Source organism: Hemicordylus capensis, chromosome 11 (genome assembly GCF_027244095.1).
Source record: "Hemicordylus capensis ecotype Gifberg chromosome 11, rHemCap1.1.pri, whole genome shotgun sequence".
NCBI classification, from domain to species: Eukaryota; Metazoa; Chordata; class Lepidosauria; order Squamata; family Cordylidae; genus Hemicordylus; species Hemicordylus capensis.
Genome location: NC_069667.1, coordinates 19364348 through 19389327, shown reverse-complemented (window position 1 = coordinate 19389327; position 24980 = coordinate 19364348). Strand labels below are relative to the sequence as shown.

General features: G+C 47.3%; 1 long non-coding RNA gene across 3 annotated transcripts in view; it reads right to left on the bottom strand.

Moving 5' to 3' along the window:
- LOC128335736 (uncharacterized) overlaps positions 1-24980 on the bottom strand; it is a 43627-nt gene that overhangs the window by 8184 nt on the left and 10463 nt on the right. For all 3 annotated transcript variants that reach the window (XR_008311706.1, XR_008311707.1, XR_008311705.1), the window contains exons 2-3: positions 21967-22043; positions 16668-16804 (exon numbers count right to left, since the gene is read on the bottom strand). This is a non-coding gene — a long non-coding RNA (uncharacterized LOC128335736). The remainder of the gene's footprint in view (positions 1-16667; positions 16805-21966; positions 22044-24980) is intronic.

Sequence of the window (24980 nt, the reverse complement as noted above, 5' to 3'; positions counted from 1 at the left end):
CCTTCATGCTGGGGAAAGTTGAAGGAAAGAGAAGAAGAGGCCGACCAGCAGCAAGGTGGATGGACTTGATGACAACAGCAATGAATGCACCACTGAGAGACCTGAAAGGCCAAGTTGAAGAGAGATCATCAAGTTGAAGAGGTATATAAATGTTCACTGTTGTCGTAAGGGTGAGTTTGTGGCTTGGTCTCCCATACTCCAAAATATAGCCAATGAAAAAAATTGCATTACTTTACTATGCAAGTAAATAATTTATGTTTTAATATTTCTGTGCATTTTTAAAAAAATTAGGGCCCCTTTATAACCTATGCTACAGGCCCCGCACTAGCTTAATCCAGCCCTGGGTATGGAGTGTGTTTGGGGGGCAAATTCGAACTCGTAGTAACACCTCTTTCTGGGAAAGCTCGGGGGGGGGCTCTGCATGCCAAGCAGAGGCTCTGCCACTGAGCTGCAGCCCCCTCCCCAATGAAGTCCCCCACCCACCTGACTTCTGATCTGAAGATGTAGGAGCACTGGGCCCACTGAGGATAAACATGGCTCAAACCGGCAAGGTGGCTCGATCCCTGCTGGGAAGAGCACTCAGGTGAGATGCATTGGAAGGAGAAAGCACCCTAGCCCTGTCTTGACTCGGTGGGCCCTTTCCCTCCCTAGCAGTGATCATGGGTGGTCCGTTCGCCTTGGAGCTAAAGGGAACGGAGGCGCGAACCTTCCACTCCTTTCAGGGCAGAGCGGCACAGGGATGCCTGAGGCCACGGTGCCATCTTTGCGGGGGATACAAGCCGAGATACCGAGCATCGGCAAATCCATCTTTGCTGTTGCTTAGAGACACGGCAGAATCCCAGAATGGATTAAAGCCGCCCTCTCGTCGAACAGGATTGTGCTTAGACACCGGAACGGCGCTGCTGTTGCCGGCTGGGCCTCGTGGCTGAGCAGCAGCATCAGATACAGCTGGCAAAAAGACGCAGGGAGGGGCATCTCAGCACCACAGGGACCCTGGAAGCTGTTTCCTACTGAGTCCGACGGTTGTTCCATCTAGCTCAGGATTGTCTACGCTGACTGGCAGCAGCTTCTCCAGGGTTTCAGGCAAGGGTCTTTCCCAGCCTATGTGGAGATGCCAGAGAGGGATCCCCTAAGGGGAATATCTGACAGTGCTCACTCATGTAGTCTCCCATTCAAATATAAACCAGGGCAGACCCTGCTTAGCAAAGGCAACAATTCATGCTTGCTCCTTTCAGGCCCATTTTTTGCCTCCAGGTGTTTGCAGTGGTGGGGGGAGCAAGATCATATCCTTGAGCGGAGGATTCTGACCCGGGGTCCCTGGTTGTTGGACTACAATTCCCATCATCCCTGGCCACAATGGTCAATAGGAGCTGCAGTCCAAAAAAAAACCCTGGGGACACAAGCTTGGAAACCCTGCTCTTTAGCATGTACAAAGTGCTTCCTTTCATGCCTGTAGAATAAGGGCAGGGGTTCTCAAGTGCCGGTTCCTCTTGGACTACAACTCCCATCACCCCCTGCCACAATGGTCTTTGGCCAGGGATAATGGGAGTTGTAGTCCCCCAACACCTGGGGATCCATGTTTGAGAACCTTTGGATTAGCAGAAAGGGACTTCTAAGGCAAAAGTTGTTGACCTCAGCCCAGTACTTCTCAAAACAATGACATCGACGCCTCTTATTGACATTACTTTCCCCCCATTTCAGTTTTAAATTATCGTCCTTCCTTTCCACAAAAATAAATTACCTCCAACACAGCTGAGACCATTCAATTATCTCAGGCCATCCATACCATAAGCAGCAAAAACAACTAATACATGCCCAAAACACCACAGCAACAATTCAGGGAGGTTCAATGCTGCTTCATTTAAGCAAGCATTCATTACCAACAGTTCAATACTCCAACATCTCAGGTTTTATCCAGCCTTTCTCTATGGAGCTGAAGGGGGTGGACTTGATGCTCCTCCCCACATAACCCTCCTTACAACCCTGAAAGGGAGACTAGGGAGAGAGACTGGCCCAGGGTCACCCCAACCCATTGAGATTTCACAGAATTTCAGAGTTGGAAACCACATAAGAACATAGGAAGCTGCCATATACTGAGTCAGACCATGGGTCCATCTAGCTCAGTATAGTCTACCCAGACTGGCAGTGGCTTTTCCAAGGCTGCAGGCAGGAATCTCTCTCAGCCCTATCTGGAGATGCTGCCAGGGAGGGAACTTGGGACCTTCTGCATGCAAGAACGCAAATGCTCCTCTTCCCAGAGCAGCTTCATCCCCTAAGGGGAAGATCTTATACTGCTCACACATCTCCCATTGAAATGCAAACAGGGCGGACCCTGCTTAGCAAAGGGGTCAATTCATGCTTGCCACTACAAGACCTAGAAATGACTTGACTAGCAAGCCAGAGGTTGCCGGTTCGGATCTCCACTGGTATGTTTCCCAAATGATGGGAAACACCTTTATCAGGCAGCAGCAATATAGGAAGGTGCTTAAAGGCATCATCTCATACTGTGCAGGAGATGGCAATGGTAAACCCCTCCTGTATTCTGTCAAAGGAAACCACAGGGCTTTGTGGTCACCAGGAGTCAACACCGACTTGACGGCACAATTTTACCTTACCTTTATGGTCTCTTAGAGATGACCCAGAGACCAACCTGGCTGCTGCATACTGTACCAACTGCACAACTGTACAAAGGCAGCCCAACACAGAGTGCATTGCAGTAGTCAAGTCTGAAAGTTACCGGCATACGTACCACTGTTCTGAGGTTGTTCATCTCAAGAAATGGTCGTAGCTGGCATATTGGCCGGAGCTGATAGAAAGCACCTCTGGCCACTGTCTTATTGAAGTAATCTTATTGTAATTAAATTTGACAGGGAGTACTCAGGGTTAATTTTTTGATGCCTGTCAGTCAGGGTGAGGGGAGGGGTCTGCTAAGCCAATAGCCAGCCAATCAGCACATAGCCAGCCAATCAGGAGCAGAGGAAGAGGGTCATTACCCTCCTCCCTCCCCTTCTGCAGTGGACACATCACTGGTTGGCTTCAAGCTGGTGATCCTTAGATCAGGAACCAATAGAGCGAATGCAGGAGGTCCCTTAGGACCCCTGGAGGTGCTAGTCCCCCTGTTGGGAACCCCTAATCTGACTGATCCTTTTGCAGTGCAGCTGGAACCAGCGTGCAGAAATAAAACAGGTGAAGCTTCTCCTGGTATGGAACAAATATAATATGAACAGCTCTGTCGACTTAATTTCTGCACTGCCACCAGAGGCACTGAGGAGGAGAGCGAGCTGAAAGGTTGGCACTCTCTAGCCCCTTGGCTACCATGCCAGACCCCTCCCCCCCCCCGGAGATGCAGCAATACCAAGTTCAAATAAGTAAATCCTTCACAAGTTAGGTACAGCATTGCCTCTGGTGCTTTCAAATCCAGAACAATGAGACATGAGCACAATTGCTCCTACGAATCAGGACAAAATTGAGGGAATAGGTTAAAAAAATTACTCTATTTAATAACCTTATTCAAGCCTTAACAGGGGCGGGGGGGGGGAGTTTCCTCTTAGACCCAGATGTGCCAGCAGCTTCATTAGCTGATGTGTTTTCCGCTGCTGTACAGCTTTAGAGGAAATGGAAAATAATTATCATACTAAAAGGCAAACCTTATTGAACACCTCGGTGACACTCCGACATCAAAGCACACATAAGACCGCCAGGGCTGTTATCAAGATCTGTCAATTTTCTTCCCTTATCCAGAGCAAGGAGGCAGTCAGACATGGCCTACTTGCAGAATTAGGGATTTTAGCAGGTATAAGGACTGCCATATTCAAACTGAAAACAGCCTGGTTTCAGGGGTGGGGACCTGGTGTTTCCCCAGTCATTGCCTCACACATGGATACTGAAATGTTTAGAAACAACTGGTGTCAGCAAAAACTATTTTCATTGTCTGTGTTAGGGTAACAAGGTTGGGGTTTGTTTTGAGGTGGGTTTGTTTTGAAATGCGATGGGGCCTTTTAAGTTTGATGGAGCTTCGGACCTCAGCATTTTATAATCCGGCCTGGTCTCGAGAAGTCCTCTCACCACTCCAAGAAGTGGGAACCGCACCGTGACATTCTCCTGTTTTGCCCGCTGATTTGTGAACCCGTCTGGGTCAAAGCACAGAAATACGTCTCAAACAAACAAGAATTAACAAGCCAGAACTTCGGGATGCATCCGACATTTTTCTTGCAAAGGCTTCTGGAGGTTTGCGTTTGGCCCCATTCGGCACTCAGGAATAGGATCTGTGTCGAGGCCTGAGTGGAAATGGAATTGGCAATTCCGAACGTGTACTTGCGAAGTGGTTTCCGTAGAAACAGATATGAGAGCAGAGAGAGAGAGAAAATGTGTTCTGAGCATCCCCCCTCCAAACCCCATAAATAAGTTTCGCTTCACTTTAGCAGACTGCCTGTTCTGTTTCCCCCCCCCGTTTTGCTTTGTTTTTAAATGTACACACAAATAAGCATCAAAAACCCTGCATGACTGATATAAAACTCTATTATGAGGAAATGTCTCAGTGGGAGAGGTGAGAAGAGATCTGATTTTTAACCAAGCTATTATTATAATTGTTATTAATTAATTCCAAGAAGATTACTTGTATTCTTGTGTGTTGTGCTTTCTGCCTGGAGACAAGATGGAACAAGGAGAAAGGAAAAATCACAAATTGAGGCTGGGGGATCAGTTCTGCATAGGGAAATCAATACAAATTTAAAAAACCAATTGTTACACTTGTCAAATATTAATTTAATAGCTATTTCTGAAAAAAGAACTGCTTTCATGCACTATCTTACTCACTGCCACAGCTCTTTTACCATTTTATTCCCATTTTACAGATGGGGAAAGTGAACCTGGTACACAGGCTAGCAAGAGATATGTCAAAGGAGATTTAGATTCAAGACAAAAATATAGTTCTCCACACACCATCAAGGGAATGTGAAGCCACTCATGGCCATGGATTTAAATAGCCTTACAAGGGGATTAGACAAATTCATGGAAGATGAGAGGTCTGTCAACAGCTGCTAGCCATGATGGCTGGTAGAGATGTCCATGAAACCAATTTCTGAACTCGTTTTGAATTCAAATCGAATTCCAAAAATTCATTGAAAGTTCGAATCAAATTTGAATCTGGTCTGAAAACTCAATTCAAATCCAAATTGATTTGACCCTAGTTTGGCACCTTTTAAAACCAATCAGGGGGCCTGAATGGGTTTTTTGTTTTTTTTTAAAGGTGCTAAACAGCTCTCAATTCAAAAGCACATTTCAAAAACTCAATTCAAATTAGAATCATTTGAATCACCCAGAATCGAGTCAAATTCTACTCGATTTGCACATCCCTAATGGCTAGATCATACCACCATGTTCAGAGAGGGCATGTAAAATATTCCCCTTAGGGGATGAGGCCATAACTCAGTGCTGGAACATCTGCTTTGAATGCAGAAGGTCCCAGGTTCTTTCTTTCTATCCATCCATCCATCATATTTATATACCGCCTGATATATACATCTCTAGTGTAATTTAGTGTACACAGTCCAAAGTACAAAATAAAATTACAAATTAAAACAATCCCTGGCTTCTCAAGGTAGAGCTGGGGAAGACCTCTGCCTGAAACCTCGGAGAGCCACTGCCAGACAGTGCAAACAATACTGAGCTAGCTAGACCGATGGTCTGACTCAGTATAAGGCAGCTTCCTCCTATGTTCCTAAAAAATTTCCTGGGCATGTACAAAGTGCTTTTTGAAGTTACTGCCTTACCCCAATCAGCCATAAAATATCTCAGTTTTAGAGGGAAAGGGGGTGATCGCTGTTCTCATTTAATATCCATGGATAATCTCCATCTTTGGTCAGGCACAACACAGATTCCTGTTGGTAGTGTGACTGGGAGACCACAGCCCAGGTGAGAGAAGGAAGCAAATGAGACCATTGTTGCTAGGAACATTTCTTAATACATAGGAAACTGCCATATACTGAATCAGATTCTTGGTCCATCTAGCTCAGTATTGTCTACACAGACGGGCAGTGGCTTCTCCAAGGTTGCAGGCAGGAATCCCTCTCAGTCCTATCTTGGAGAAGCTGCCAGGAAGGGAACCTGAAACCTTCTGCTCTTCCCAGAGCGGCTCCATCCCCTCAGGGGAAGATCTGACAGTGCTCACACATCATGTCTCCTATTCATATGCAACCAGGGCGGACCCTGCTTAGCTAAGGGGACAAATCAAGCTTGCTGCCACACGGCCAGCTCTCCTATTGTTCCCCCAATAGGCTCTGATGCATGATTGCTGAAGCCGGGTCCTGCCTTATGGCCTCCCTGCGTTGCTGTAAAATTGTCCAAGAACCTAGAACGCCAATTCACCCAACATCCCATCCAAGCAGCTATGCTGGGACAAATCAACACATCCATCTACTCCAGCCTCCTGTTTCCTACAGTGGCCATGCAGGTCCCTCTGGGAAGCCCATAAGCCGGGCAACTGCATCCCCCTTCTGAGAATTCACAGCAAAATTATTTGGAGGTACACTGCCTCAGTGGAGGTTCCATTTTGCCAGTCTGCTTAATAGTTATGGATAGGATTTCTCCATGAAATGTCCCTTTAAGTTCATCTAAGCGAGTGGCCAGCACCCACATCTTGTGGCAGAGAGTTCCATAAGTTGGTGATCCATCGTGGAGAGGATTTTTTTTTAATCTGTTCTGAAGCTCCTGCCAAATCTATTTCACCGGGTGCCCCCAATAGTACATTAACCAGTGGGTACCATCTGGGAGGATAGATGCTTGTGGTGATTTGTGACCAACTCTACACCCCTAGAGATGGAAAAGTGGTCATCGCGTTGTAAGATCTTCAGCTTTCAGTGTGTTCTCATGCTTTGATTGTTCTGATCATCGGACTTGCTGCAGTCAAATTTGCAATGGTTTTAAGAGCTTCTAAACCTTTTAAAAACACAGAGACTATTATAAAATGTTATCAGTGTTGTCAAAGGAACGCAAAGGAAACTTGGCAGGAATATCCTCTCAAGATTACTCCGCAGAGAGAGTACAACAATTTGTACATTGTTACTCTCTCCCTAAACCTTTCCTTGGTGCAAAAATGACTGCAATTTTACTCTAATCACTTGGGGGTTAGGATAGGAATAAAGAAGGGTTGATCACACAGAGAAAGCTGTAAGTGCAACAATGCTATTGCCAATTTTCCATCTCTGGGAGGGTGTGCGTGCGTGCGTGCGTGCGTGCGTGCGTGCGTGTGTGTGTGTGTGTGTGTGTGTGTGTGACTGGCAAAAATCACAATGAAGATTCATCCCCTGAGATGGCACCCCTGGCTCATAACTACATGTTCTCACACTGAGAGAGGGAAAAACACACTACGAATACGATGATGAATATCTATAGATCCCTTTTCAACAAAAGTTCCCAAAGCAGTTTAAGTACAGCCATCCATACATGCATACATACACACAGTCGTGCCATTGAGTGGGTGTCAACTCCTAGCACTCACAGAGCCCTGTGGTTGTCTTTGGTAGAATACAGGAGGGGTTGACCATTGCCATGTCCCACACAGTCTGAGATGATGATGCCTTTCAGCATCTTCCTGTATCGCTGCTCTCCGATACAGGTGTTTCCCATAGTCTGGGAAGCATACCAGCGGGGATTCGAACCAGCAACCTCTTGCTCCCTAGGCAAGTTACTTCCCTGGTGGTATAGAAATATTTTAAATAAATATTTTTTTAAAAAATGAAATAGAATAAATAGAAACATAAGATAGACACCAGCAGCCACTGGAGGGATGCTGTACTGGGGACGGAGAGGGCCAGTTGCTCTCTCCCTGCTTTAAATCACCACTTTAAAAGGGTGCCCCTATGCTCAGTTAGCAAGGGACTCTCTCTCTCTCTCTCTCTCTCTCTCTCTCTCTCTCTCTCTCTCTCTCTCTCCTTACTTCATAACATGCATCATTTCCTGAACCTCTAGGTCTCTCCCCTAGTCCTCTTTTCCCCTCTAAACCGAGAACTCTTCAATCAGTTTCGCCATTCCTTGTAGGAAAGGTCCTGCAAGGAGGAAAGGGGGTAGAAGGAAAGGGGGTATTTCCTCCAGTGCCTAGAAGGAAAGGGGGTATTTCCTCCAGTGCCTAGAAGGAAAGGGGGTATTTCCTCCAGGAAAGGGGGTATTTCCTCCAGTTTCCTCTTTCTACAGTAGCAGATCATCCCAGCGAAGGGAGGTGTCTGTGACTCTCCCTTCAAGGCATTTGGGATCCACCCCTCCTCCCCTTTCCCCATGCTTTCTCGGTCCCCCAGCCTCCTAAAATAGAACAAAGGGGAGCCACAGAGAACAAGGGGGGAAAGCTGGGAGAGTCTCTTGCCCATAGCAGATGGCTGGTGAAATCCACCCACACAGTGAGGCTGCTTTGTAAGAGTGAAAGGGAAGCTTTTCTGGGTCTCTAAACATGATGCGTTCCTTGGGCTACAGCGGAATACAGTATTTCTAGCAAGCTACTCATTCCAGGAATGCGGGGTTATTAGTACCACTAACTAATAACTAAACCCCTCCTCCCCATCTCTGACCATTTTTAGAAAGCATTTGAAAACCCACCTCTTCGGCCAAGCTTTTTCCGTTCTTTAAAATTTTAAAAGTTTTAATTTGTGGGTGATTTTTAAATTGTTAAATTGTTTTTAAGTTTGTGTATATGTACTTTTAACTTGTTTTAGGCTATTGTTAACCACCAAGAGATGAAAGTTTGGGGCGGTGTACAAATTTGATTAATGATAGATAGATAGATAGATAGATAGATAGATAGATAGATAGATACTAGTAATATCCATGGATTGAGAATCAGCCTCGAGGTAGCGAGCATGAATTGTCCTCTGTGCTAAGCAGGGTCTATCTTGGTTTGCCTCCGAATGGGTGGCTACCTGTGGGTGCTGTCTGTTTTGAGATATTCCTCTGGAGATGAGAATGGGGCCATATATCAGAGATAAAGCATCTGTTTTGCAAAGCAGAAGATCCCAGGTTCAATCCCTGACAGCATCGCCGGGTTGGGGTGGCGGGGCGCTGGGAAAGACCCTTGCCTGAAACCTTGGAGAGCTGTTGCCAGTCAGTGTAGACAATTCTGAGCTATATGGACCAAGGGTATGACTCGGTATAAGGCAGCTTCCTATTCTCAGATTTTGGGGAGGAGAGCTAGTCTTGTGGTTGGGAACATGAATTGTCCCCTTTGCTAAGCAGAGTTTGCCTTAGTTTGCATTTGGAGGGGTGAGTGCTGTCTGCTGTAAGATATTCCCCTTAGGGGATGGGTCTGCAGCTCAGTGGTAGAGCTGAGCATCTGCTTTGCATGCAGAAGACCCCAGGTTCAATCCCTGGCAGCATCTCCAGGTAGGGCTGGGAAAGACCCCTGCCTGAAATCTTGGAGGGATGCTGCCAGTCAGTGTAGACAATTCTGAGCTAGATGGACCAAGGATTTGACTTGGTATAAGGCAGCTTCCTATGCAAGTGGGTGGTGGGGGTGAGTTGACAGGGGCAATATGTTGTAAAAGAACATTTTCCTCTTTCTGTTTTGTTTTTTTTAAAGAACAGTGATTTGTTTTAGCTAATCAACAATTTCATAACTGTCTCTCCAAAGCCAAGGCACCAGCAGTAGTAACTGGTTTCATGAAGAGGGGTTTATACAGTTCCCTGGGGGGGCTCTAAACACAGGCCTGCAGCAGAGTTTTTCCTAGGGCAAAAGAAGAGGGGAAGTGGGGAATCTGGAGACTGGGTTGTACTTATTGGGACAGGAAACATTTCCTTCGCTGTCTGGATGATGTATGTGTTGTTGCACACAAGCAGCACAAGACTATGCAGGCTTCAGAGAGAGAGAGGAGGCTGGTGGGGGGGAGGGAACTAATCTCAGTGCAAAATCTGGGGAAGACTCTTGTCAGTTTCACTCAGCCGCGGAAAGAGGCAGGTGTGAAATTGACATGGAACCTCTCCATCTTCTACTTGGGGTCAGTGCTCCCTGTAACACCGATTCCCAAACGTTGTTGACTACAACTCCCAGCCAGAGTGTTCCCTCTAAGGCATGCGCAAACCAACACTTTGAAAAGTGCCTCAGCAAACTCCCAAATTGGGAGCTGACTCCACCAGTCAGCCACGGTACAACGGCCACTGGTTGGGAAACACAGTCCTATTCCACTCAAAGCTGCTTCAGATGAGAGTGAAATTCACAGCTTTATTTAAAAAAAAAAAAAGGCACCCAACACTATAGTATTATTTTTCCTGGACAGCTGTCTGGCTAGTTTTGAGTCTTGATTGGGCTATAAATTCAGGACATTTCATAGTGTCCACATCCGTAAGAGCCTTCCTTCCTTCCTTCTGCTCTCTTTTCCTAAATAAGCACCATAAAACCCTTTGATTTAATTTGGCATTTTGCAGGAGAGATAAGGCATGCAGCCTCACTACTTATATAAGAGGTCAGCTTGTGATTGGAGGTTTTATTTTTAGGCAAATATAATTGATGGCGGCGTGAGAGGTGGCGAAAAACATAATCAAAAAAGGGTGGTTGGATCAGCCGGCTTTTTCGTGGAGAAATTGGTTGCAAGTCATGAACTGGAGGGAGGGGGACGGAACACATAAAAACAAAAGAAGGAATGCAGACAAAAAGAAGAAGAGAAGAGAAGAGAAGAGAAGAGAAGAGAAGAGAAGAGAAGAGAAGAGAAGAGAAGAGAAGAGAAGAGAAGAGAAGAGAAGGAATACAGACAAACAGAGCCCCAAGCTCCATTTCCTGAAGGAAGTAAACAGGGACATCAGAGAAAAAGACAATCAGGGATAGGCAATCTTGTTTCCCAAGCTGTTGTTGAACCATAATGCCCATAATCCCCAGCCATAATTGTAGCTGGGGATGATGGGAGTTGTAGTTCAATAACAGCGGGAGAAATGGAGCACTCGGTCACCTTCACATGGTGCTGGGGGCTTGTTCCGAGTATTCAGTTTTGGCCAAAGATGCACACAGGCCTAATAAACATTCATTCAAAGTTTATTATGGTCTATGACCACCACAACAGGGGGGGGGGGAATACAGGCCTAATAAACAATTAGTTAGGGTTGATATGAGCCATCACTGACTCGTGGGCCTTGCAGTGAAAAGAACAGGTGGGGGAAAGAGGCAGCAGCAAGTGTGTGTGTCTCTGTGTGTGTGATTTCAGGCCCTTTCCTGCCCTTCTGCAATACTCTGAAATTTTGCACATAGAGCTCTCAACAGAGAGCTTTCAGTTAAGCCATAGCTAAAGAGGATGTCTTTATTCTCCATCTGTGAAAAGTTGGTATACAAGAAGTTGCCTTACACAGAGTCAGAGCCTTGCTCCGCCAGCCTCAGCACTGTCCACACTGGCTGGCAGCAGCTCAGCAGGGTTTCAGGCTGAGACGTTTTCCCCGGCCCTACCTGGAGATGCTGCCAGGGATTGAACCCGGGACCTCCCGCATGCCCGGCAGAAGCTCTGCCACTCAGCTACAATATATTACGTGACTCTTCCTGCGCAGAGCTGAAAGTACCCTAATTCTGCCTCCAAACCGATCCTCCTTTTCGAAAAGAAAGCCATCGCTTTAAGGCCTCCTTGCTCAGATTCCTGTTCTCCCTGGGACTTTTATGCATCCTGCCTCAAAAGAAGCCGTTGCAAGTAACTGAACACGTCTTAATTGGGTGCTGCTGAGGCACTCCAGGCAGCTTCACCAGGATGCCGTGGGAGTGGGGAGACGCGAAACCCCTTCCAGCAATGCAGCAGTCCTTCGCCCACGCACTGCCGCTGGTCTGCGAGCAAAGGGGGAGCACCGAGCTTGTTTTGCCAGCAACTTCGTTTTATTGAGACCATCTTTTATATAAACAGAGGTGAAAGCAGCTGGGCAGAAATCTAGGCTCCTCGCAGCATAAGGATATTCACAGGAGACAGGATGGGCGTTGATCCCAATTTTGATTTTTGAGAGTCAGCATTTTAATCTTAGGAACGTAGGAAGCTGTCTTTGACTGAGTCAGACCCTTGGTCCATCGAGCTCAGGATGGTCCACACAGACTGGCAGCCACTCTCCAGGATATCGGTAGCCAGTGCAGTTCTTTTAATATAGGAGTGATATGGTCTCTCCAAGATGACCCAGAGACCAACCTGGCTGCCATGTTCTGGACCAACTGCAGTTTCCAGACTATGTACAAAGGTAGCCCCACAAAGAGTGCATTGCAGTAGTCAAGCCTGGAGGTGACCAGCATATGTACTACTGTTCTGAGGCCGTTCATCTCATCAAGAAATGGACGCAGCTGGTGATAGAAAGCACCTCTGGCCTCTGCCTCAACCTGAGACACCAGGGAGAGGTTGGGATCCAGAAGCACTCCCAGACTATGTACCTGTTCCTTCTGGGGAAGTGTGACCCCCTTCCATATATATATATATATATGGCGTACTGGTCGCTAATCCCATGCGTGGCAGCTCTTGTGAGAATTCGCGAGCGAGCTGCCAGCAGGGGGAGACAAAAGCGGTGGTGGCGGCTGACAGGCTTGCAGCCAAGGCAGGAAAGATGGCCAGTGAGAAAAGAAAATGGCAATGGCAGCGGGCAGGCGGAGAAAACTGCAACGGTGGTGGGTAGGCAAGAAAAAGGCAGTGCCAGCAGGCGGGGAGGGAAAGAAAACAGCGGTGGCGGCAGCAGTGGTCATGCAGGGAAAGAAAACGGCGGCGGCAGGCGGGAAGGAGGGGGGAGAACAAGAGGTGCAGATGTTCTGCGCCCAGCCCAGCTAGTATAATAATAATATATAATTAGATCAAAACTGGCCTGCCGCCAGTTGCCACGCCAACGCAGCTGCTACTGCTACTACTAAGAATATTTATATATTGCTGTTCAACCCAAGCTCACAAAGTGGTTTATAGAGGGGGGGGGAGAAATAAAGAAGTTGGCTTCCCTCTCGCCAAAAGGGTCATGATCTAAAAAGAAACCTAAGGTCGACACCAGCAACGGCCACTAGAGGGACGCTGTGCTGGGGTTGGAGAGGGTCAGTTGCTCTCCCCTTGCTCAAGACAAGAGAGTCTCCACTCTGCCGCCGGCTGCTAGCAGACCAGAGGGAAAGGCCACAGTGGTCGACGCCACGTTCCATGGCTTCAGCCTTTTGTTCCATCTCGTTGCGTGACGTTATGAATGCAAAGTGCCCAACAATTGGGGTTGTACATGCGGCCCTCTTGTCTTAAAATGAATGGATCAATAAATTAACAAGTACTACCTTGGCCCGGGGTGAATACGTCGGTGCCAAAGAGGCTTCTGCATTTGGCATTGCTCACATCCTGTAATTAAACCGAGTCCACTGGTGAACCTGGGCCGTCTGGGAACCAGCCACTGGATAATAGATCATGGGAGCAAAGTTGTCACATTTAAGAGAGATCAGTAATCCATTATGGGCCGTCGCCAAGAGAGTGATGCATCGCGGAGAGGGCCTCTCAATATTACATGAGAGGAGTCGGCCAAGCACACCGTATGAAGAGCCAGCTTCCTGCGCTCTTGGAAAGTCAAGAAGCACTTGGTTCCCCAGCCTTGAAGTTGTCTATCCAGGGATCCATCTTGGGCTCTAAGACCTCCTGTCAGGGAGCATAGGGAGCTGCCTTCCACTGAGTCAGACCACTGGTCCATCTAACACAGTATCGCCTACACTGTGTTAGCTTCTCAAGGTTCTCCAAGGTTGCAGGCAGGAGTCTCCCTCAGACCTATCTTGGAGATGCTGCCAGGGAGGGAACTTGGAACCTTCTGCTCTTCCCAGTGCGGCTTCATCCCCTGAGGGGAATATCTTCCAGTGCTCACACATGGAGTCTCCCATGCAAATGCAATCCAGGACAGCACCTTCTTAGCAAAGGGGACAATTCATGCTTGCTACCACAAGACCAGCTCTCCTCACAGGGCAGTCAAGATGGAGTGTCAAATGCCTCAACCAGGCCTCAATCCAGCTTCTCCCAGTTAAGAACAGAAGAGCAGCCCTGTCGGATAAGGGCCAAGACCTCTCCAGTCCAGTATCCTATTTCTCACAGTGGCCCACCAGAAGCCCCTTGGTAGAGATGTGCACGAATCGAAAATCTGGATTTGATTCAGGTTTGAATCAGGTGTCGTTTCGATTTGGACATGATTCGAATCAGCCCTAAACAGGCTGATTCAATTTGGACTTGATTAAATTCTAATGGCGGGGGTGGAGAGGTGTCAAATTCCTCACCCAGGATGAGATGAGACTGCAGCCCAGTGACAGAGCATCTGCTTTGCATGCAGAAGGGCCCAGGTTCAATCTCCAGGCAGGGCTGGCAAAGACTCCTGCCTGAAACCTCGGGGAGATGCTGCCAGTCACTGCAGACAATCCTGACCTAGATGGATCAAGGGTCTGACTCGGTATAAGGTATTCCTTATAGACTGTAGCTAGCTATTCCTATAGGTTGTATAGGTTTGAGGTTGTCGCTCAGTGCCAGAACACCTGCTTTGCATGTAAAAGTTCCTGGGTTCAACCCCCAGCAGCATATTCAGGTTGGGCTGAAGCTGCTGCCAGCCAGTGTAGACAATCCTGAGTTAGATGGACGAAGGATCGGACTCGGTGGAAGGCAGCTTCCTACGTACGTTGGATAAAAGGAGCTGGGGGGGGGGGGTTCAGCAGCAGCTGCCTCTGAAGCTGTTTCTTTCAGTATCTTTAAATATCCAACTTCCCCTCCAAATAAATTAAAGTGGCTATCAAACAATTTTTGAAAAACAAAACAATCAATCAATAAAAATTGCCTGGTAAGCAAAGCAGTCAAAAAATGTAATTGTATAGCATTCGAGGCGGTAACAACTGCACAATCGATGTAATTATTGTGACTAGTTCCCTCCGAGGGAATTTGGGCTCCTGAAATCTCTGCATTTCACAACTTTCTTTAGAGCAATCGAACGACCCTCCGCTGATTCCAAAGAGGCTTGTGGAGGAGAACTTCCTCCGACACTGCAGACTTGGACAACAGCAATCCCTGTGTATCCAAAGAGATGCTGTAGATAATTGCCTCTCCTGTTCCCGCTCAGACAGGATTCTCGTTAGCCATCCACTCCCCCTCACCTTTTGACAACCCCTTAATAAGACGCAGGATAGAAGCCGGCCACGGAGTCTCCCTGTTCAAAATTGGCTACAGCAACTGGCAGATCCTCTTAGTAGGTGTCAAAAGCATCTGCCCAATTATAACGCTCACTCCGTCACAGAAGGAAGAGAACCAGATGGCTATCGGAGATTTAAAATGCCGTTTGGGGAGGTGGCGGGGGGGGGACTACATTTGTTTTCCCTCTCTCGGAATGAAATATTTTCCTGTTTGATTAGGCATCCTAAGGAGGATGTAGGGATAACTGGCCTTCGAGACAGAAACAGTCTGGGGAACTGTAGGAATGGATGCAGAGGAGGCCACTTTGCATCCATCTGGTCGTCTCTGAGCTATGGAAAAGATGCTAACTACCTATTGCTAGGTTGCATGGTTTTAATTTACAAGTGTTCTCGGAAGGGCCATCATGGTGGAAAAGTAGGCAGACGCAGCAAAGGGTGAGGAGTAGGAAGATGATGTAAGGTCTGTGGTAACCCCGAGTCAGACCACTGGTCCATCCCATCCAATATGCAGTTAGGAACATAGGAGGCTGTCATAGACTGAGTCAGACCCTTGGTCTATCTAGCTCAGTATCTTCTTCACAGACTGGCAGCGGCTTATCCACAGTTGCAGGCAGGAATCTCTCTCAGCCCTATCTTGGAGACACTGCCAGGGAGGGAACCTGAAACCTTCTATTCTTCCCAGAGTGGCTCCATCCCCTAAGACCTCTGGTCTGATCAAGCAAGGCTCCTCTTACATCTTCAATAACTGGTGTCTGCAGGTAGACCGTCTTGGATCATGGAGGTTCCAATTATATTTATTAACTGGAACCTCCATGTTCAAAGACAGTCTATCTGCAAACACCAGTTATTCGATAACAAACCTCACAGAATGGCTTTTGCCTTCATACCTTGTTTATGGGCTAGCTGCTGTCATCCAGTGGCCACTCAAATTTGGCAAGCAAGATGCTGGAGACAAGGGGGACCTTTGATCTGAGAGCTGGTCTTGCGGCACCAAGCATGAATTGTCCCCTTTGCTAAGCAGGGCCTGCCTTGGTTTGCATTTGGATGGGAGACATGTGAGCACTGTACGATAGTCCCCTTTTAGGGGATGGGGCCATATCTCGGTGAAAGAGCATCTGCTTACTTGTACACAGAAGGTCTAAAGTTCAGTCCCTGGCAGCATCTCCAGGAAGGGCAGGGAAAGACTCGTGCCTGCAACCTTGGAGAAGCTGCTCCCAGTCAGTGTAGACAATACTGAGCTAAGTGGACCAAGGGTCTGACTCAGTAGACGGCAGCTTCCTGTGTTCCGGATTCCAACCTTGGCACTAGCTTACCTTCGGAGTCGCATGCACAGAAACATGGAACATGGGTAGCTGTGTGAGCCGGACACAGAATCTGGATCTTTTAAAGCACAGAATTCCAGCCGTCCCCTGGCCCTGTCACATGGACACATCTCTCCATGCCTTGCCTGAAGCCCATCTGGCTCAAAGCAGCCGTTATGTCAAGACATTGGGCCTCACAGGCAGACGTGTGCCGCGTGCTTTAGCAGCTGCCTCATTACATGTAAGAAGAAACAAGTTTATCATCTTACCTCACGTACATCTGTGAAATTGGCACAGCCACTCAACCAGAAGCCATTGTGTTTGACTTCAGAGTTATCTGGGTTTTAATGAGTCTCCGGAGGGGTCTGGCGATGGATTCTGCTGCCAACTAACATGCGGCTGAACACTGCAAAGGAAAACAGGGAGGGGAGAAGAGATTGTAGGTGCTGCAAATTAAACTCAAAATATGCCTTTCCTGGCCTCAAGCCTCCCCAGCTCCTGATCCTTCGGGAAGCCACGAGGAAGATGAAGGTCCCCACGATGGCAACATTTCATAGAGCAGTTGCTCTTAAAGTGGCACCAGTGTGTCCAAGAAAGAGATATAACCGGCCAAAGAGGAACATAGAAAGCTGCCTTATACTGAGTCAGACCATTGGTCCGTCTAACTCAGCATTGTTGACACTGACTGGCAGCAGCTTCTCAGAGGTGTCAGGCAGGAGTCTCACCCAGGGAGTTGAGCCTGGGAGATTCTACATGCAAGCATGCCGATGCTCTTCCACGGAGCTGTGGTGGCCCCATTCCCCTAAGGGATGGGGTCATACCTTACGGTGCTCACATGTAGTCTCCCTTTGAAATGCAAACCCAAATGGACCCTGCTTTGCAAAGGGGACAATTCATGCTCACTCTCACAAGGCCAGGTCTCCTCCTGCAAGATCACCCGCAAGCTCATGTGAAGCCACATGTTCCTATTTCATGAGGACTAGCGGCAGCCACATGGATGCCATTTGCTCAAGCAAGCTTCAGTAGTAGCCAAAATTGGGGAAAGTGCACAGGAGGAAAGCAAGCCAGATTTCTTCTCATCTTCAGATTCAGAGGGAAAGAACAAGGGAGCAGAATCAAGGGATGGATGCCTGGGAGAGAGCAGAATCCAGACACTGGAAAGGGCAGTATTTGGGTGACAGAACAGACATGGCATTCAAAAAGTCCCTTCCCTCTCCAGATAAAAAGGCTCTCAAGATCTTGCTCTGAGCTGGGCGGTGGGGGGCTTGAAGGAGGTTTAAATCCCTCTTCTTGGAGAGGAGAGCTGGTCTTGTGGTAGCAAGCATGACTTGTCCCCTTAGCTAAGCAGGGTCTGCCCTGGTTGCATATGAATGGGAGACTTGATGTGTGAGCACTGGAAGAGATTCCCCTCAGAGGATGGAGCCGCTCTGGGAAGAGCAGAAGGTTCCAGGTTCCCTCCCTGGCAGCATCTCCAAGATAGGGCTGAGAGAGATTCCTGCCTGCAACCTTGGAGAAGCCACTGCCGGTCTGTGAAGACAATACTGAGCTAGATAGACCTATGGTCTGACTCAGTATATGGAAGCTTCCTATGTTCCAAGTTTAATATTTATGGATTCCAGCGGGACTGGAAGAAACTTTTCTCTGCCAGAGATCTCTACCAGAGTTCGCAATTCTGAATCAGATGGACTAATGGTAGCTTCCTAAGCTCATATTTATCTAGTCTTCCTTCCATCAAAATCCATTCCCTGTTTGATATTTGAAATATATTGACTTTCTTCCAACTCAAATTAAGAACAGAATGTGAAGAACTATCTGGTGGGTACATCGCAGCCTTGTGACGTTTCAAGCGCTCAAATGCCTTTTGACATTTTATTGATTGAAATATTTTTACTCGGCTTCTTGAAGCCAGAAAGCTCGACAAGGTGGCTAACGATCAAATCAAACACCTATTAAAAACAAGGTAACACCACTGAGGGCATGACACAACGTCCTGACACCAACAGTAAATGATATTAAATTCATCGGGAGGAAGCAAAGCAAGAAGACGGCAAGACAACTCAAGAAGTATTCCTGGGAGCAGGTGATCCCCAGAAGCTCTCGGGGAGAGGCAGGATGAACCTGCCATTGGAATGCCAGAAGCCCCATGGCAATAACGGGGGGGGGATTTCAGAGGGGCACAGAAGGGGCAAAAGTGCAGTGTCTACACTGACTGGCAGCGGCTCTCCCAGCTTTCAGGCAGGAGTCTCTCCCAGCCCAAAATGGAGATGCTGCCAGGGATTGAACCTGGGACCTTCTGCATGCAAAGCAGGTTATCTGCCACTGAGCTACGGACCCACCAATATTTTACAGCAGACAACACTCACATGTAGCCTTCCCCACCCCCCATCCAAATGGTTAGGGCCCTGGCATTTGGGGGGGGGGCCTAAGCAGAAACCAAACTCTGCTTAGCAAAGACGACAATTCATGCTTATTAGCTCAAGAGTAGTTCTCTGCCCCAATTTTGGGATTTGGAACAGCCACGCTTCTGCAGACCAACATTCAGATCTCTGTGAAAGTGCCTGCAAACAAGCAGTTCGATAGATAGGAGGTGGGGAACACACAATCTTAAGATTCTTGGAGAGAATGAATATGACCTCTGGAGGGGGGGGTGCATTTTCCAAGGACAGAGGAGGACGCCAACTGCAAAAGGTGTGGTCATCTGAAGAGCTGCAGATAAGAAGCAGCATCACATTCCCAGTTCGAGGGGAAGCAAGATTTGCAAGTGGTTGCTTGGGGTTATCTCGCTCCCTTTTTCATGCTGTTAGTATTTCCATTCTAGAAGGGCTTCGGAGGGCCAAAACATTAACCCACTGAGAATTAAAAAGGCCTTTTGCATGGGTGCATCAAAGCCCTTTGCTATCAACAGAAGACTTATCATTTTTGGCAGTGATGGAAGAAGAAAAGCAAAATGTCGATGGTCTGGGGGCCAGTAGCCACTCAGCCATCACATCTCTTGCCATATCCCACCTTTAAAAGAACTGTGAATTTATGAAACTGCCCTCTATTGAATTAGACCCTCGAGCACAGCATTGGCTACACAGACCAGAGTTTCAGGCAGGGGTCTTTCCTAGCCCCACTTCAGGGGTTCTCAACCGGTGGTGTGTCAGATGTTGCTAAACTCCAACTCCCATCATCCCCAGCTAGAGTTTATTGTGGCTGGGAATGCTGGGAGTTGTAGTTCAGCAACATCTGGCACACCACTGGTTGGGAATCCCTGCCCTACCTGAACAAAGCAGGAATTAGGGGTGTGCACTAATCAAGACCTGCGATTCGATTTGAGGTCAAATCAAATCGCAGACCCCCTAACTGATTCGTTGAAAGCAATCGGGGCTGCTCAATTTGAGGTTGAATCAAATCGCAGACCCCCTAATTGATTCATTGAAAGCACTGCACAGTGGGAATTATAGTCTCCGCATGGTGCCGGGTGCAGGGGGTCTGTGCAGAATACTCCACTTTGGAAATGTTGCATGGACCCAATAAACACAGTTATTGGGGGTCGCCCTTGGGCTTTGCAGTCAAGAACTCTGCCCTACTGATTTTCCTTTGTCTCACACACCAAGGTCTATGGTGTGCCGTGAGTCAATCCCATTCACTCCAATCTGTCCAGATTCACCCGTGTGAAATGCATTTCACGAGCAGTGCAAGGGAAGTCCCTTTCCTACAAGAGCAACTCCCTGTTCTTTGCGCATGCTGCCTCCTCCTCCGACACACAAAGCCCAGTGTGTATCGAGTCCATGCTGGGCGGCGAGAAGCCAGTCAGCAATAGACTTGATTCTGCCCATCCAAGCACACCAATAGATGCAAGAAAACCCTTGGGGCTTAAGCAATCATTTTCGCAGCTCAAAACTGCCCTAAGTAATTATAGTGTAGATCACATTTTATATTTTTAGATAGATAGATAGATAGATAGATAGATAGATAGATAGATAGATAGATAGCATACAGGGTTCCTGCACCCCACCCCAACCCACCATACAGCAAATGCATCTGGGGAAACTGGGAAACCTAATCCTCAGAACAGATTAATACATTGGTGTTGCAGGAAGGAGTGTATCTTATTCTCACCCCCCACACGATCCATTTCCCCAAAGAAAACCAACCTCCCTGGAGCTGCTCTTCACACCATTAGCAAAAACCTATGTCCACAGCAGTTTGGGGAAGATATTTTCATCAGGGCAATAGTGGCCGCATTCACATGTAACATGAAACTGGAGTTGAAGGGGCCTCTGGTTGAAATTTTTGATTGTCCGAATACGTGCAATCACAGTTTGGACCAAAAATGGACTCACGGTTTCCCTCCCCAGACTCCAATTCGTACCTTCAGTTTGTAGTAAGGTTCGCTGCCTTTCACTCCAGTGTTGTGGTGCCAGCGTTCGCTCCAAACGCCACACCTCAGCCCCATTCTTTGGCAGCTGGGTTTGAGGAAGGAAGCTCCTCCCTCTCTCTAGCTGTCTTTGGCAGTACGGGATGTTCTTCATGAAAGAAGGAAGCCCACACAGCCAGTTCCCCCTCCTCTCTCCAGTCTCACCTGCTCGCCCATTTGTCTGAATTCAGATAGGAGAGCAGGGGATGTGGAGCAGAAGCATGGGTCCACTGGACCCGCGGTTCTGCATTATGTGAGAATGTGGCTAGTGTTGAGGAAGTGAGCTGAAACTGATTGCCAGAAAATTTAGGACCAACAAAAGAGGGAGGTCTTTTTCACACAGCACAAATCTATGGGATTCTCTGCCGTGGGATGTGGTGATGGCCACCAGCCTGGATGGCTTTAAAAGGCACTCTGACTAATTCATGGAGGACGGGTCTGTCAACGGCTACTAATGTTGATGGCCATAGGACACCTCCAGCCTCAGAGGTAGGATGCCTCCAAATATCAGTTGCAGGGGAGAAACAGCAGGAGATCAGGCATGCCCTCACCTCTTGCCTGTGGGCTTCCCAGAGACATTTGATGGGCCATTGTGGGATGGGCCCCCATCCCTTCTCCAGCACCACAGTCCTGATCTGGATCAATCTCTCTCTCTCTCTCTCTCTCTCTCACTCACTCACACACACACACACACACACACACACACACACCCTCATTGGCTTTTATTTGCCAAAATGAAAATACACAAAATATCCAACCATGAGTCACAGAAGTCTAGAGCTGGAAGGGATATTGGCAGTCTTCTTGTCCAAGCCCTGCTCAGAACAGGAAACTGGATCTCTACCATCTTGTCTAGTTTGCTATACTACTTAGTAATATTATTATTATCATTATTTTATATTTATATCCCGCTCTTCCTCCAACAAGCCCAGAGCAGTGTACTGAATACTTGAGTTTCTCCTCACAACAACCCTGTGAAGTAGGTTAGGCTGAGAGAGAAGTGACTGGCCCAGAGTCACCCAGCTAGTCTCATGGCTGAATGGGGATTGGAACTCGGGTCTCCCCGGTCCTAGTCCAGCACTCTAACCACTACACCACGCTGGCTCTATAATAATAATAGTACCAGTATTGACAATACCAATACCAAGTAGGAGGAAAGCACTTACATGGAGGAAATGCCCACACCTCTGGCATCATAGAAGCTATGGCAAGAAAAGAGTGGCAGCAGCTGGTGAAAAGCGACCTGGAAGAGAAGAGGAAGAGGTGAGGAAAGAGATCAGAGAGAAGAAACCACAGACAAGATATCGGAAAGGATAGGAGAAGTAGATATGAAGGAACAGAACTGAAATGGAATGGAACTCCCTCCAACAGAGATGGCTAGCCAGTTAGGGAGGCAGCATTGATACAGTTGTCCCATAATCAACAGCGGTTTGGAGATGCACTATATCACGGTGTGGCAGTCTATAAATATATCAATGTATATATTTACTGTCTATAAATACAGTATACATATTTATATACGTTATAAATATATAACACACTTACACAGATTTTGAGTCCTTTCTCACAATTTTGAGCCCTTTCAGATTTTGAGCCCTTTCAGATTTTGAGCCCTTTCTCCTCCCCCACAGTCAATCCCTTCCACTTTGCTGGATCGTGCACCCAGACGATCCTCCACCGTGGCCGGCAGCAGGGAGGTTTGGGGACCGGGAAGCCCTCGGAACTCCCATCATGCACTGTGCAAGTGCATTATGGGGGATTCCCCGGCGCCAGCTATCTAAATCTGTTGTAATCTGTTCTGGCTATCTAAACATGTTTTTGCTTATTCATTGTTATAATTGCTGATTTGTCATGTTAACGGTTGAGGACCCATAAATAAATACTGCTCAAGCACCCATTAGATGAAAGATCGATTGCTAACCTGCCTCTTCTCTTCTGTAAATTGAATCCCCTGTGCATTACGTCTCTGCCTGCCCAGCTCTGGACACAGTATCCCCTAGTGCTGGAAGAACAAACGTGACTGAATTAAAGCTTCTTATTATGCCATGCACGTGGTGGAGAAGACCAGATCTGGCCAGAAGAGCAGGGTTACTCTAGAACAAGTCATTGAGGCTGCAGAGGGGTGGTAAAGAAGATTATTAGGGGGGAGAGGATTTGGCTATACAACACATAGAGAAAGAGATTGATATAGGCCCGATTCACACAATTGTTTGGATCTAAGCTTAATGTGGGTTGCTGACATTAGTGTGATTGTCACACTAGGTGGGAATCTCAGATTCATCGTGGGCCATCAACCACCTTGATGTGGATTCACACTAATGTCAGTAACCCAGATTAAGCCTAGATTTGAATGGCTGTGTGACCCAGGCCATAATTAAGGTAATTCATGAGTCTCCTGCCTATCTGGCTTCTGCTGCTTGTTCTGGGGTAGAGGAGAGAGTGAAGGAGGCTTCTTTAAACAACTGGGCTACTTTAAAATAGTGAATTCAAGCCACAGGACCGGAATATACTACGACTGTGTTGTCTGACACTTTGCTGTAAAGTTGCAGCCTGGTGGATGGGAGAGTGAAACAGGGAATGGGAGATATTTTGTGGGAAGTGCCTGCTACCTTTTTCTCATGGAATCATCCCTGCAGAAGAATTCAGGGCTTCCTTTAGGTCCTTTTCGATAGGAACATAGGAAGCTGCCTTATACCTTGTCAAACCATTGGTCCATCTAGCTCAGTATTGTTTACATTGGCCGGCAGTGGCTTCTCCAAGGCAGTGGTCCCCAACCAGGATTCCTCCAGCTGTTTCTGAACTACAACTCCCATCATCCCCAGCTACAACTGATCATGGCTGGGGATGCTGGGAGTTGTAGTTCAGCAACATCTGCATGCAAAGTAGATGCTTTACCTAAGAGCTATCCCCCCTCCCACAATAGGAATGGCTTGCAGCAGATAGGGCTCACCTGTAGTCACCCACCCAAATGCAAACCAAGGTGGACCCTGCTTAGCAGAGCAAAATTCATGCTCGCTACTACAAGACCAGCTCTCCTCCCCACAAGGTGCTGTGCCAACAACATCCAGGCAGCAGGCAATAGGTTTAAATGCTGCTTTGTTGTCTCCACCCTTTCCGATAACATCTTTGGGGCTCTGTTGCAGAGACGACTTGCGATCCCTTCTCCGGGTCCTACTCAGGAGGGGGGAAACCCCACGCAGATGGTGTCTCATATCTGTGGTGCCCAAACCATGGACACTTCTATCCAGTTTCCTCTCCCTTGCATGACTTTGTTTAGGGAGGCAGATTAAAACAACTACCCTTGAAAAACAACCACTGCACATTGTCATTGTAAGTCAAAATGTATGCAAATACACAGGGCATAAGAAGCTGCCATATACTGAGTCAGACCATTGGTCCATCAAGCTCAGTATTGTCTACCCAGACTGGCAGTGGCTTCTCCAAGGTAGGAGGAATGACACGTACTACAAACCTGACAAATATTTATATACTGCCTTTCAACAAAGGTTCCCAAAGCTGTTTACATAGATTAGATAGATAGATAGATAGATAGATAGATAGATAGATAGATAGATAGATAGATAGATAGATGCAAACAAACAGACAAACAAAACAATTCCTTAAAAGCAATCCCACAGGAAGCTGCCATATACCGAGTCAGACCTTCTGCATGCAAGCATACAGATGGTCTTCTCAGAGCAGCTCCATCCCTTAAGGAGGATATCTTACAGTGCTCACACATCTAGTCTCCCATTCAAATGCAACCAGGGCAAACCCTCCAACCAGGCACTTAATTTTTACAGGATGAAACATTTGAACTTGTCTGTAGTGTGTGAAAACCTAGCGGAACGATCCATATACGGCACCACAGGACTGTCATGGGCAGATTCACGTAAATGGGGAATGTCGGAGAGTTTCAGGGCAGAAATTCACCATCTGAATTTGAATTTGAACAGGTGGCAGTTTGGTACAAAACAACACAAACTCAGGGAATGTTTGGAACCTGTGTGATATAAAAAGAACAATCAGAATATGTTATTATGGGTGCTGGAATCTCATTTAAAACCTAATTAGGTCTAGTACAAAGCCAGAGCGGGCTTGTCTTGGGATAAAGAGATTGATGTGTCTGCATAAAATGTGTGATGTCTATTCATTCCCCTTGTCTTTAAAAAAAAGTATA